Raw genomic sequence first — 12,594 nt, 5'->3', positions numbered from 1 at the left:
CCCCCCCGACACAGTGTCAGAGAGATGATGTGGCCCTCCTGCCAAAAACTTTGGACACCCCTGATCTAGATCAACCTTTCAAGGTGATTTTCAACCTTTTTTGTCTCATGGCACACTGACAAGGTACTAAAATGGTCCAGGCACACCATCAGTCTTTTGATAACTCACAAGGCACACACCACTGGTGGAAGGCACACATCCCCCAATGGCCCTACTAATAAATGACACTCTCCCAAACTCCCACAGCACACCTGCAGAACATTCTGAAGCTGACGGGGACATGATTGAGACATACAAAATTATGCAGGGGATGGACAGAGTGGATAGGGAGACGCTCTTTACACTCTCACATAACACCAGAACCAGGGGACATCCACTAAAATTGAGTGTTGGGAGAGTTAGAACAGACAAGAGAAAATATTTCTTTACTCAGTGTGTGGTTGGTCTGTGGAACTCCTTGCAACAGGATGTGGTGATGACGAATGGCCTGGACGCCTTTAAAAGGGGATTGGACAAGTTTCTGGAGGAAAAATCCATTACGGCTTACAAGCCATGATGTGTATGCGCAACCTCCTGATTTTGGAAATGGGTTATGTCAGAAGACCAGATGCAAGGGAGGGCACCAGGATGAGGTCTCTTGTTATCTGGTGTGCTCTCTGGGGCATTTGGTGGGCCGCTGTGAGATACAGGAAGCTGGACTAGATGGGCCTATGGCCTGATCCAGTGGGGCTGTTCTTATGTTCTTATTTGCAACACACCAGTGTGCCATGGCACAGTGCTTGAAAATGGCTGATCCAGATGTAAGCCCAAGGGCAGGCTAAAGTAAGGCAGAAGGACAGTGTGCCATGTGACCCTGGACTGACCAATGGTGACTGGCTAAATGTGCTGAGTCACAGTGACTTTGCAGCCCCAATACAAGTGTATGGGAAAGGGGCTGGGGCATCCTGGGAGGATGAGGTGATGCAGTCACAAGAGGATGAGGTAATGGGGATGAGGTCATCCCTTACCTGATTGGTCAGAGGAAGTATAAAGGGGAGGCTGCTAGAGCCTACCTTGTGGGTTGTCTTGAGGAGTTTTGGAAGAGTGAATCTGTGTTGGAGTCGCTGAAGATCTGTGATTGCTGTTTTGCTTTTGTGAGACCAGCTGCTGCTTGTAAATTTGTAAATACAGCTTGGTGGTGGACATCTGCCAGCTTGTGTTTTCATTCCATCTTCACTGTCTTGGGTCACTTCGGGTGCCAGCAGTTCACTGCACTTCATCTTCCTCTGCAGGCTTTGGTCATGGCCTAGCTCCAACACACAGGCACTCCATTTTAGCGGATGTCCCCTGATTCTAGGGTTGTGTGAGAGGGAAAAGAACCTCCCTCTGTCCATGACCATCTCTGCATCCTGTAGCAAGGAGTTCCACAGACAGACGCCCACTGCTTGCGGATGCCCCCTGGTTCTGGTATTGTGTGAGAGGGAAAAGAACATTCCTCTATCCATCACCATCCCCACATCCTGTGGCAAGGAGTTCCACAGACAGACACTCACTGTTAGCGGATGCCCCCTGGTTCTGTATTGTGTGAAAGGGAAAAGAACATCCCTCTATCCATTACCATTCCCACATCCTGTGGCAAAGAGTTCCACAGACAGACACTCACTGTTAGCGGATGCCCCCTGGTTCTGGTATTGTGTGAGAGGGAAAAGAACATTCCTCTATCCATCACCATCCCCCCATCCTGGGGAAGGAGTTCCACAGACACTCAATGTTAGAGGCTGTCCCCCCGCCTGGTGCTCTGTGGGAGGGAAAAGAGCATCTCTCTATCCACCCCCTGCATAGCCCATCCCCACATCCTGTGGCAGGGAGTTCCACAGGCTCCCCTGGTTCTGGTGTTGTGTGCGAGGGAAAAGAACCTCCCTCTATCCATCACCTTCACGGCATCCTGTGGCAAGGGGTTCCACAGGCACTCAGCGTTAGAGGCTGTGCCCCGGTCTGGCGCTGAGCGGGAGGGAAAGCGCCTCTGCAGCCTGTTGCAGCCTGAGGAGCCCCCACTGCGGAGCGTGGCCCCGCTTGCCAGGCCTGCTCAGAGGAAGGCACTGGGAGCTGAAGGGCGGCGCGAGAGAGGCGCCCCCAGCCGGGCTCCACAGCACGCAGCCCGGCCAGCTCCCGCAGGCGCCCCGCGCGTGCTCAGCTGCGGCGGGGCGTGGGGCGAGCCTCCCGAGCCCCCTCCCCCACCGCCGGCTTCCGGCGCGCGCTCGCTCGCTCGCTCGCTCGCTCGGAGACTGTCAGTTTCCCTAAGATGGCGGACGGAGACGATGGAGCGGCGGGGACGGCCGGAGCGGGCGGCGCGGGGCCCGGGAAGCCCCCGGAGCTGGTCAGGGTGAGGCGTCGCTCCGCTGCCCGCGTGGGGCCGAGGAGCCCACTGGGCTCGGAGCGGGTCTGCTGGGGGCAGCCTCGTATCTCTCTCTGGACGCCTCAGCTCTGGGGGATGCGTCTCCTGCAGCCCCCGCAGGGAGCTCTTTGCTGGTGCTTCTCTGCCTGCCTGCTTAGGAGGGTCTGTGGGTGGCCTGCTCCCCCTCTCCCTTGATTGGGGGCATGCTTGAGGCACACAAAATTATGCAGCGTGTAATGAGTCTGTGGAACTCCTTGCCACAGGATGTGGGGATGGACAGGGGGAGGTTCTTTCCCCTCCCACACAACACCCAGAACCTGGAGACACCCACTAACATTGAGTGTTGGGAGAGTTAGGACAGGCAAAGATTTCTTTGCCCAACCTGTGATTAATCTGTGGAACTCCTTGTCACAGGATGTGGTGATGGATACAGGGATGTTCTTTTCCCTCCCACACAACACCCAGAACCAGGGGGCACCCACTAACATTGGGTGTTGGGAGAGTTTGGACAGACAAAAGAAAAGATTTCTTTACCCAGCATGTCATTAGTCTGTGGAACTCCTTGCCACAGAAAGTGGTGATGGTGTCAGACCTGGATGTCCTTAAAATTACACATGGGTTGGATAGAGTGGCTAAAAGGGTGTCCTCTTCCCTCTCACACAACAGCAGAACCAGGCAATGTCCACTGAAATTGAGTGTTGGGAGAGTTAGGGCAGACAGAAGGAAATATTTCTTTACCCAGTGTGTAATTTGTCTGTGGAACTCCTTGCCACAGAATGTGGTGATGGCATCTGGCCTGGATGCCTTTAAGAGGGGACTGGACACATTTCTGGAGGAAAAGTCCATCACAGGTTACAAATGATGATGGGTATTTGCAACCTTCTGATTTTAGAAGTAGGCTAACTCAGAATGCCAGGAGCAGGGGAGTGGCTGCAGAATGCAGGTCTCTTGTTGGCTTGTGTGCTTCCCCTGAGTTATTTGGTGGGCCACTGTGAGACACAGGAAGCTGGACTAGATGAACCCCCTTCGCCTGATCCAGCAGGGCTTAAGTTCGTATACCTGGGTGGGTGTAGAGGATCCTACTGGAAGTCTGTGCAACTCCTTGCCATAGGATGTGGTGATGGCATCTGGCCTAGATGCCTCTAAAAGGGGTTGAACAGATTCTGGAGGAAAATTGTGTCACAGGTTACAAGCTGTGATGGGTCTGTGCAACCTTCTGATTTTAGAAGTAGGTGCCTCAGAATGCCAAGTGCAAGGGAGGGCATCAGGATGCAGGTCTCTTGTTGTCTTGTGTGCTCCCCCTGAGGTGTTTGGTGGGCCACTGTGGAATACAGGAAGTTAGATGGGCCTTTGGTCTGATCCAGCAGGGCTCCTCTTATGTTCTTATGTATGCTGTCCTGCAAATGGTTAATCCCTGAGGCTGTGTCAAAGGGGAGTGTACACTTGCTTGCATGCTGTCCAGGCTACACTTTAAAGTGACTGGCAACATTTAATTTGGAGGCAAGATGTAATACTCATTCCTAACCCTGTGAGGGTTGGAACCAGAGAATTTGCTTGCTTTTAGGAGAGTTTGTTTTGTTAAATATTCTCCTTGCCTTTGTAAAATGTGGAGCACAAATAGGTATTGTGTAGCTGCATTTGGACACCTGAATAAACTACCTGAGAAATAAGTATCTCAAGCTGCCTATAGAAGAGTTTTTTTCCTGGAAGGAAATGATCTTTCTCAGGTTGAACAAGTCGTCAAGAGCACTGTGGCACTGTCAGTTAAGAGAAGTATTTTTGTAATAAACTAATCCAGGGGGCATTATTAGAAAGTTGGAAGTAAGAGAGCATGAGGGCTGTGTTGGTTTCAGAGAGGATGTTATACCCCCTGCCCTCCTCAGTCTGATTCAACGTGGTGAATACTTAGATCACAATCCTACACATGATTCCTAGAAAGTAAGTCTCATTGAACTTGTTAGAACTTAGAATAACAGTATTGTTTAGGATAGTGGTGTTAATCTGAGATCAAAACATGCTGTGAGTACCAGTGTTTCTTGTTCATGTTTTTACTAAGTACACATAGAAGATGTAAACAAATTGCAAGGAGAGGAAGCATCATCTGGTTTCCCACTTGTTAATCTTGTTTTCATTTAATATTGTTCTGTCTGTGCATTTACCAAGAATCAGAAGACTGGCTCCAAGGGGCTCACAATCTAAAACTAATATTTCAAGGAATACAGTGAGGAAGAGGAGGGAAATGAGAATAGGGATACATTGGAGAAGAGTGTGTGATTTTCTTCATGTTCATGTACTTTTGAAAGTCTTCACAGAAACAGTTCATTCTGTCTGCTATCATTTTGCTGTGAAATTAACTCTGTTTATGTAGGAAGTTAACAAAATTCATTGGCAGGAATGTAAACATACTTTGATTTACTCTAAAAGGGAAAATACCGTATATAGTCCTATGAAATGCTGGCATAGAAAAGAAGAAAGTTATGAAGAAAAAGTCTCAAGTCTCAAGATACTAGATAAAGCAGGCTTGGAGATGCCAGATAAAGCAGCATAGCTATGAAGTATAGTAAAATTTCTTGCCACAAGCAGGTATGCTAAGAAACTAGTTAGTAACAGGCTTTACCGGATGTTTTCATGAAAGGGCAGTCAGGAAAGGTTTGTCTCCTTGAAATCAAGCAACATAAGAGCAAAAGTAGACAGTGCAGTCCTATTCGAGTATACTCCGAAGTCCCATTCTGTTCAATTTGGGCCCTAGGTAAGGGACCGCACATTCCCTTACCCCAAGGAAGCCTCTGTGATTGCCCCCCACCTCAGAATGCAGTGCATGCTGCATTGACATAGCTTCATCAGAGAGAGATTGGGCTCTCACTCCCAGGAGAGTTTGCATAGGATTGCATTTTACTAGTTCATGATCTTAGGTAAAGTGAGTATACTTGGCATGAGGGGCCTGTAAAGTGTTAAATGTAAGGACTAGGATCTTGAAGTTGACCCTGTAAGGCACAAAGGCAGGGAAACATGTGACATATTGCACTCATGTTTTATCAGCTGTAGTTAGCTAACTAAACAGAGATTGGAAATTGAATTGTTTCAGTTTCAGTTTGCATTAAGAACATTCTTGTTGGCATCCTTTAGTCTCGGAAGACTATGGTGTCACGCTCTGAATGGTGGTTCTGGAACAGAGTGTCCTCTCCAGTGTGCGAAGCCTGGGTAAAGTAGGTATGGAGGATAGGCTGTTACCCATGCAGCAAATCCCCCCTCTCCACGTTGCTGAAATGGTCCAATGGAAAGGCAGAGGCCAATACGGTTGGTTCCAGCGGCGTCGCAGGAGTTGCCAGAACGTGACTGTGTTCAGCCATGAACTGCCTCAGGGACTCCGGCTCCGGATTTTGCCTCGAGGTTGACTCCTGAAACCTGTTCCATAACTGGATGTAGCCACAAGGCAGTGGAGGTTTGGGATCAGAGTTTTCCTTCTCTCAGATGAGCTGCCTTCTCAGGCTGATGAGTCCCATCTACCCGGTGGCGGTTTAGTCGCCTCTTACGACAAGTACAGCCAAACTGAGGGCCTATTCTTATCCCCAGCCCCCAGGGGAGATTAAGAACATAAGAACAGCCCCACTGGATCAGGCCATAGGCCCATCTAGTTTAGTTTCCTGTATCTCACAGCGGCCCACCAAATGCCGCAGGGAGCACACCAGATAACAAGAGACCTGCATCCTGGTGCTCTCCCTTGCATCTGGCATTCTGATACATAGCATATTTCTAAAATCAGGAGGTTGCACATACACATCATGGATTTTTCCTCCAGAAACTTGTCCAATCCCCTTTTAAAGGCATCCAGGCCAGATACCATAACCACATCCTGCAGCAAGGAGTTCCACAGACCAACCACATGCTGAGTAAAGAAATATTTTCTTTTGTCTGTCCTAACTCTCCCAACACTCAATTTTAGTGGATGTCCCCTGGTTCTGGTGTTATGTGAGAGTGTAAAGAGTATCTCTCTATCCACTTTATCCTTCCAGTGCATAATTTTGTCTCAATCATGTCCCCCCTCAGGCGCCTCTTTTCTAGGCTGAAAAGGCCCAACTAGCCTTTCCTCATAAGGAAGGTACCCCAGCCCAGTAATCATCTTAGTCGCTAGTTGCATTCAATTTTGGGCTCATTGATTGTTGTGGATGCAAATAGATTGTGCTTCAGATTTTTGTTTTCAGTGTAGGCAAAGGTAGAAAACTGATCTGGTTTGGAGTATTTTGAGAGCATTGACATATACACTAAGAATATGAGGGCTATGTACACTGGATATGTACCCTTTTAAATCATTCCTTTTCCCTTTAAAATACATGTGAACAATGAGTAGAAAAATATTTGGTTCCTCGATCTTTTAAACAGGAAAGCAGATTTTTTAAAAATGTACATATTGTTGGCAACCTTCAGTCTCGAAAGACTATGGTATCACGCTCTGAATTGTGGTTCTGGAACAGCGTCTAGTGTGGCTGAAAAGGCCAATTCGGGAGTGACACTCCCTTCCACACTGGGAGCAAGTGCAGTCTGTCCCTGGTCTGTCTCCCTGGCTATGGGCCTTCCTTCTTTGCCTCTTAGCCTCAGACTGTTGGCAAAGTGTCTCTTCAAACTGGGAAAGGCCATGTTGCACAGCCTGCCACCAAGCGGGCCGCTCAGAGGCCAGGGTTTCCCACCTGTTGAGGTCCACTCCTAAGGCCTTCAGATCCCTCTTGCAGATGTCCTTGTATCACAGCTGTGGTCTACCTGTAGGGCGCTTTCCTTGCATGAGTTCTCCATAGAGGAGATCCTTTGGGATCCGGCCATCATCCATTCTCACAACATGACGGAGCCAATGCAGGTGTCTCTGTTTCAGCAGTGCATACATGCTAGGGATTCCAGCTCGTTCCAGGACTGTGTTGTTTGGAACATTGTCCTGCCAGGTGATGCCGAGAATGCGTCGGAGGCAGCGCATGTGGAAAGCGTTCAGTTTCCTCTCCTGTTGTGAGCGAAGAGTCCATGACTCGCTGCAGTACAGAAGTGTACTCAGGACGCAAGCTCTGTAGACCTGGATCTTGGTATGTTCCGTCAGCTTCTTGTTGGACCAGACAATCTTTGTGAGTTTGGAAAACGTGGTAGCTGCTTTACCGATGCGCTTGTTTAGCTCGGTATCGAGAGAAAGAGTGTCAGAGGTCGTTGAGCCAAGGTACACAAAGTCATGGACAACCTCCAGTTCATGCACCGAGATTGTAATGCAGGGAGGTGAGTCCACATCCTGAACCATGACCTGTGTTTTCTTCAGGCTGATTGTCAGTCCAAAATCTTGGCAGGCCTTGCTAAAACGATCCATGAGCTGCTGGAGATCTTTGGCAGAGTGGGTAGTGACAGCTGCATCGTCAGCAAAGAGGAAGTCACGCAGGCATTTCAGCTGGACTTTGGACTTTGCTCTCAGTCTGGAGAGGTTGAAGAGCTTTCCGTCTGATCTGGTCCGGAGATAGATGCCTTCTGTTGCGGTTCCAAAGGCCTGCTTCAGCAGGATGGTGAAGAAAATCCCAAACAAGGTTGGCGCAAGAACACAGCCCTGCTTCACGCCGCTTCGGATGTCAAAGGGGTCTGATGTGGAGCCATCGAAGACAAATCCTGTGGAATGATTTGATGATGCTGAGGAGCCTGGGTGAACATCCAATCTTGGGGAGAATCTTGAAGAGGCCGTCTCTGCTGACCAGGTCGAAAGCCTTTGTGAGATCTATGAAGGCTATAAAGAGTGGCTGTCGTTGTTCCCTGCATTTCTCCTGCAGTTGTCTAAGGGAGAATACCATATCAGTGGTGGACCTGTTGGCTCAGAATCCACACTGCGATTCTGGATAGACGCTGTCTGCAAGTACCTGGAGCCTCTTTAGTGCAACTCGGGCAAACAGCTTTCCTACAACGCTAAGGAGAGAGATGCCGCGGTAGTTGTTGCAGTCACCCCTGTCACCTTTGTTCTTGTACAGCGTGATGATGTTTGCATCCCTCATGTCTTGAGGTACTCCACCTTCTCTCTAGCAGAGACAGAGGATTTCATGCAGCTCAGTGATGATGATCTCTTTGCAGCACTTTAGGACTTCAGCAGGGATGCTGTCTTTTTCCAGGTGCCTTGCCAAAGGCAAGGGTGTCCAGGGTCACGTGAAGTTCTTCTAGGGTTGGTTCACTGTCAAGCTCCTCCAGCACAGGCAGGCACTCAATGTTGTTCAGTGCTTCTTTGGTGACTACATTCTCTCTGGAATATAGCTCAGAATAGTGCTGCACCCAGTGTTCCATCTGTTGCACCCGATCCTGGATGACCTCGCCTGCGACAGACTTCAGAGGGGAAATTTTCTTCTATGTTGGACCTAGGGCCCGCTTGATACCATCATACATCCCCTTGATGTTGCCCGTGTCAGCTGCTATCTGTATCTGGGAACAGAACTGGAGCCAGTAGTCGTTAGCACATCTCCTGGCAGTCTGTTGGACTTTGCTGCGAGCAGCTCGGAGGACCTGCAGGTTGCGCTCACTGGGACAGGCCTTGTATGCTGCTTGAGCTCTCCTCTTTTCCTCAATGACTGGTGTCAACTCCTCAGAGTGGGCTTCAAACCAGTCTGCCGCCTTGTTGGTCTTCTTGCCGAATATGGACAATATTTAAATGAATATGGCCTTGTATGCTGCTTGAGCTCTCCTCTTTTCCTCAATGACTGGTGTCAACTCCTCAGAGTGGGCTTCAAACCAGTCTGCCGCCTTGTTGGTCTTCTTGCCGAATATGGACAAGGTGGTGTTGTAAACGGTATTCTTGAAATGTTCCCATCTGTTGCATGCGTTTGCGTCGGCCAGGCCTGGAAGAGATTCCTCAAGCGCTCGTGCAAATTCCTCCACTTTTCTCTGATCCCGGGTCTTGCTGGTATCAATGCGAGGTTTTCCTTCCTTTTTCGTGTGATACAGTCGCTTTGTTTGCAGTTTCACTCTGCTGCACACCAGGGAATGGTCAATGTCGCAGGCAGCACCCTGATAACTACGTGTGATCTTGATGCTGGGAAGGCTGGAGCGTCTGGTGAGGATCAGGTCGAGCTGGTGCCAGTGCTTTGATCTCGGGTGTCTCCAAGAGACTCTATGTTGGGGCTTTGTGTTGAAGAACGTGTTGCTGACACAGAGACCGTGATGACAGCAAAACTCTAGCAGGCGTTGGCCATTTTCGTTCATCCTCCCTGTGCCGAACTGACCTAAGCAAGTGGGCCATGAACTGTTATCAGCACCAACTCTAGCATTGAAATCGCCGAGGATGAACATTGGCTCTTTTATGGGGATCTTCTTGATAGTGGTGGCCAGGTCATCATAGAATTTGTCTTTGGCTTCTGCTGGAGACGACAGAGTCGGTGCATAAGCACTGATGAGAGTGACAGGTCCTGCTGATGACTGGAGCTGCAGGGACAAAATTCTTTCACTTCCCACAGTAGGTGGGATGATGGATTTCAGCAGGGTATTTCTGACCGCAAAGCCAATGCCATGTTCCCTGGTTTCGTTTGGTGGTTTTCCCTGCCAGAAAAATGAGAAATTTCTCTCCTTGACAGATCCGGAATCTGGCAGCCTCGTCTCTTGAAGGGCGACGATGTCCATCTGCAATCTGCTCAGCTCCATGTCGATGACAGCTGTTTTACATGCGTTGTCTATTTCTTGCAGGTCATCAGAGAAGCCAGGTGTCATTGTCCTAACGTTCCAGGTGCCCAGCTTTAGGGCAGTAGTTTTCTGTTTTCTGTTGCATGGTGCAGAGTTGTCAACCCGCTTGTCGGTTTTCACCCTAAACCCCATGAGGTTAACGGACCGTGGCGAGGCAACACCTTACTGGCTGGGGACTGCCCAGCTTAAGGCAGGCGGTAGCTGCCCAATGAGATGCAATGATCTCTTCCACCGTCGGAAGCAGCCCCTGGTGTCATGCTCTACGCCAGTCGAGCAAAGACTTATAACCGGTAAACTGCTGCTTCCCGTGTTGTGCCGATGCCGTATGGTGAAGTTGGAGTGTCCTCTCCAGTGCGCGAAGCCTGGGTAAAGAAGGTATGAAGGATAGGCTGTTACCCATGCAGCAAATCCCCCCTCTCCACGTCGCTGGAATGATCCAATGGAAAGGCAGAAGCCAATACGGTTGGTTCCAGCGGCTTCGCAGGAGTTGCCAGAGCGTGACTGTGTACAGCCGCGAACTGCCTCAGGGACTCCGGCTCCTGATTTTGCCTCAAGGTTGACTCCTGAAGCCTTTTCCACAACTGGATATAGCCACAAGGTAGTGGAGGTTTGAGGTCAGAGTTTCCTTCTCTTAGATGAGCTGCCTTCCTAGGCTGATGAGTCCCATCTACCCGGTGGCTGTTTGGTCGCCTCTTACAAGGACAAGTACAGCCAAACTGAGGGCCTGTTCTTATCCCCAGCCCCCAGGATACATTTAAAAAATGTACATATGCCCTTTATATTAGTAGAATACCATGCACATTTAAGTGTTTGCACTGAAGTACCTTTTCTCTATTGAAGTCTCTTCATAGCCCACCCCCCCAGCTTTTAGCGTCAGTACAATCTTTTTGTCTCCAGGAAGGTATCATAGGATTGTTGGCAACCATCAGTCTTGAGAGACTATGGTATCGCACTCTGAAAGGTGGTTTTGGAACATCGTCTAGTGTGGCTGAAAAGGCCAATTCGGGAGTGACAATCCCTTCCACAACGGGAGCAAGTGCAGTCTGTCCCTGGTCTGTCTCCCTGGCTATGGGCCTTCCTTCTTTGCCTCTTAGCCTCAGACTGTTGGCCAAGTGTCTCTTCAAACTGGGAAAGGCCATGCTGCACAGCCTGCCTCCAAGCGGGACGCTCAGAGGCCAGGGTTTCCCACTTGTTGAGGTCCACCCCTAAGGCCTTCAGATCCCTCTTGCAGATGTCCTTGTATCGCAGCTGTGGTCTACCTGTAGGGCGCTTTCCTTGCACGAGTTCGCCATAGAGGAGATCCTTTGGGATCCGGCCATCATCCATTCTCACGACATGACCGAGCCAATGCAGGTGTCTCTGTTTCAGCAGTGCATATATGCTAGCGATTCCAGCTTGTTCCAGGACTGTGTTGTTTGGAACTTTGTCCTGCCAGGTGATGCCGAGAATGCGTCGGAGACAGCGCATGTGGAAAGCGTTCAGTTTCCTCTCCTGTTGTGAGCGAAGAGTCCATGACTCGCTGCAGTACAGAAGTGTACTCAGGACGCAAGCTCTGTATACCTGGATCTTGGTATGTTCCGTCAGCTTCTTGTTGGACCAGACTCTCTTTGTGAGTCTGGAAAACCTGGTAGCTGCTTTACCGATGCGTTTGTTTAGTTCAGTATCGAGAGAAAGAGTGTCAGAGATCGTTGAGCCAAGGTACACACAGTCATGGACAACCTCCAGTTCATGCACCGAGATTGTAATGCAGGGAGGTGAGTCCACATCCTGAACCATGACCTGTGTTTTCTTCAGGCTGATTGTCAGTCCAAAATCTTGGCAGGCCTTGCTAAAACGATCCATGAGCTGCTGGAGATCTTTGGCAGAGTGGGTAGTGACAGCTGCATCGTCAGCAAAGAGGAAGTCATGCAGGCATTTCAGCTGGACTTTGGACTTTGCTCTCAGTCTGGAGAGGTTGAAGAGCTTTCCGTCTGATCTGGTCTGGAGATAGATGCCTTCTGTTGCGGTTCCAAAGGCCTGCTTCAGCAGGACAGCGAAGAAAATCCCAAACAAGGTTGGTGCAGGAACACAGCCCTGCTTCACGCCGCTTCGGATGTCAAAGGGGTCTGATGTGGAGCCATCGAAGACAACAGTGCCCTTCATGTCCTTGTGGAAGGATCAGATGATGCTGAGGAGCCTGGGTGGACATCCAATCTTGGGGAGAATCTTGAAGAGGCCGTCTCTGCTGACCAGGTTGAAAGCCTTCGTGAGATCTATGAAGGCTATAAAGAGTGGCTGTTGCTGTTCCCTGCATTTCTCCTGCAGTTGTCTAAGGGAGAATACCATATCAGTGGTGGACCTGTTGGTTCGGAATCCGCACTGTGATTCTGAATAAACCTGTCTGCAAGTACCTGGAGCCTCTTTAGTGCAACTCGGGCAAACAACTTTCCTACAAAGCTAAGGAGAGAGTTGCCAGGGTAGTTATTGCAGTCACCCCTGTCGCCTTTGTTCTTGTACAGCGTGATGATGTTTGCATCCCTCATGTCTTGAGGTACTCCACCTTCTCT

At 49.7% G+C, this 12,594-nt stretch overlaps 1 protein-coding gene across 2 annotated transcripts in view; it reads left to right on the top strand.

The window, feature by feature from the left end:
* Window positions 1-2,288: 2,288 nt before the first annotated feature.
* The window catches only part of UBR1 (ubiquitin protein ligase E3 component n-recognin 1), a 97,242-nt gene continuing 86,936 nt past the window's right edge, over window positions 2,289-12,594 (top strand). For both annotated transcript variants that reach the window (XM_066631190.1, XM_066631174.1), the window contains exon 1: window positions 2,289-2,362. The gene's annotated coding sequence lies outside the window, so the exon portion shown is untranslated. The remainder of the gene's footprint in view (window positions 2,363-12,594) is intronic.

Source organism: Tiliqua scincoides, chromosome 1 (assembly GCF_035046505.1).
Source record: "Tiliqua scincoides isolate rTilSci1 chromosome 1, rTilSci1.hap2, whole genome shotgun sequence".
Lineage (NCBI taxonomy): Eukaryota > Metazoa > Chordata > Lepidosauria > Squamata > Scincidae > Tiliqua > Tiliqua scincoides.
The sequence above is the reverse complement of the archived record's forward strand: the minus strand, read 5'-3'. Positions and strand labels throughout refer to the sequence as shown.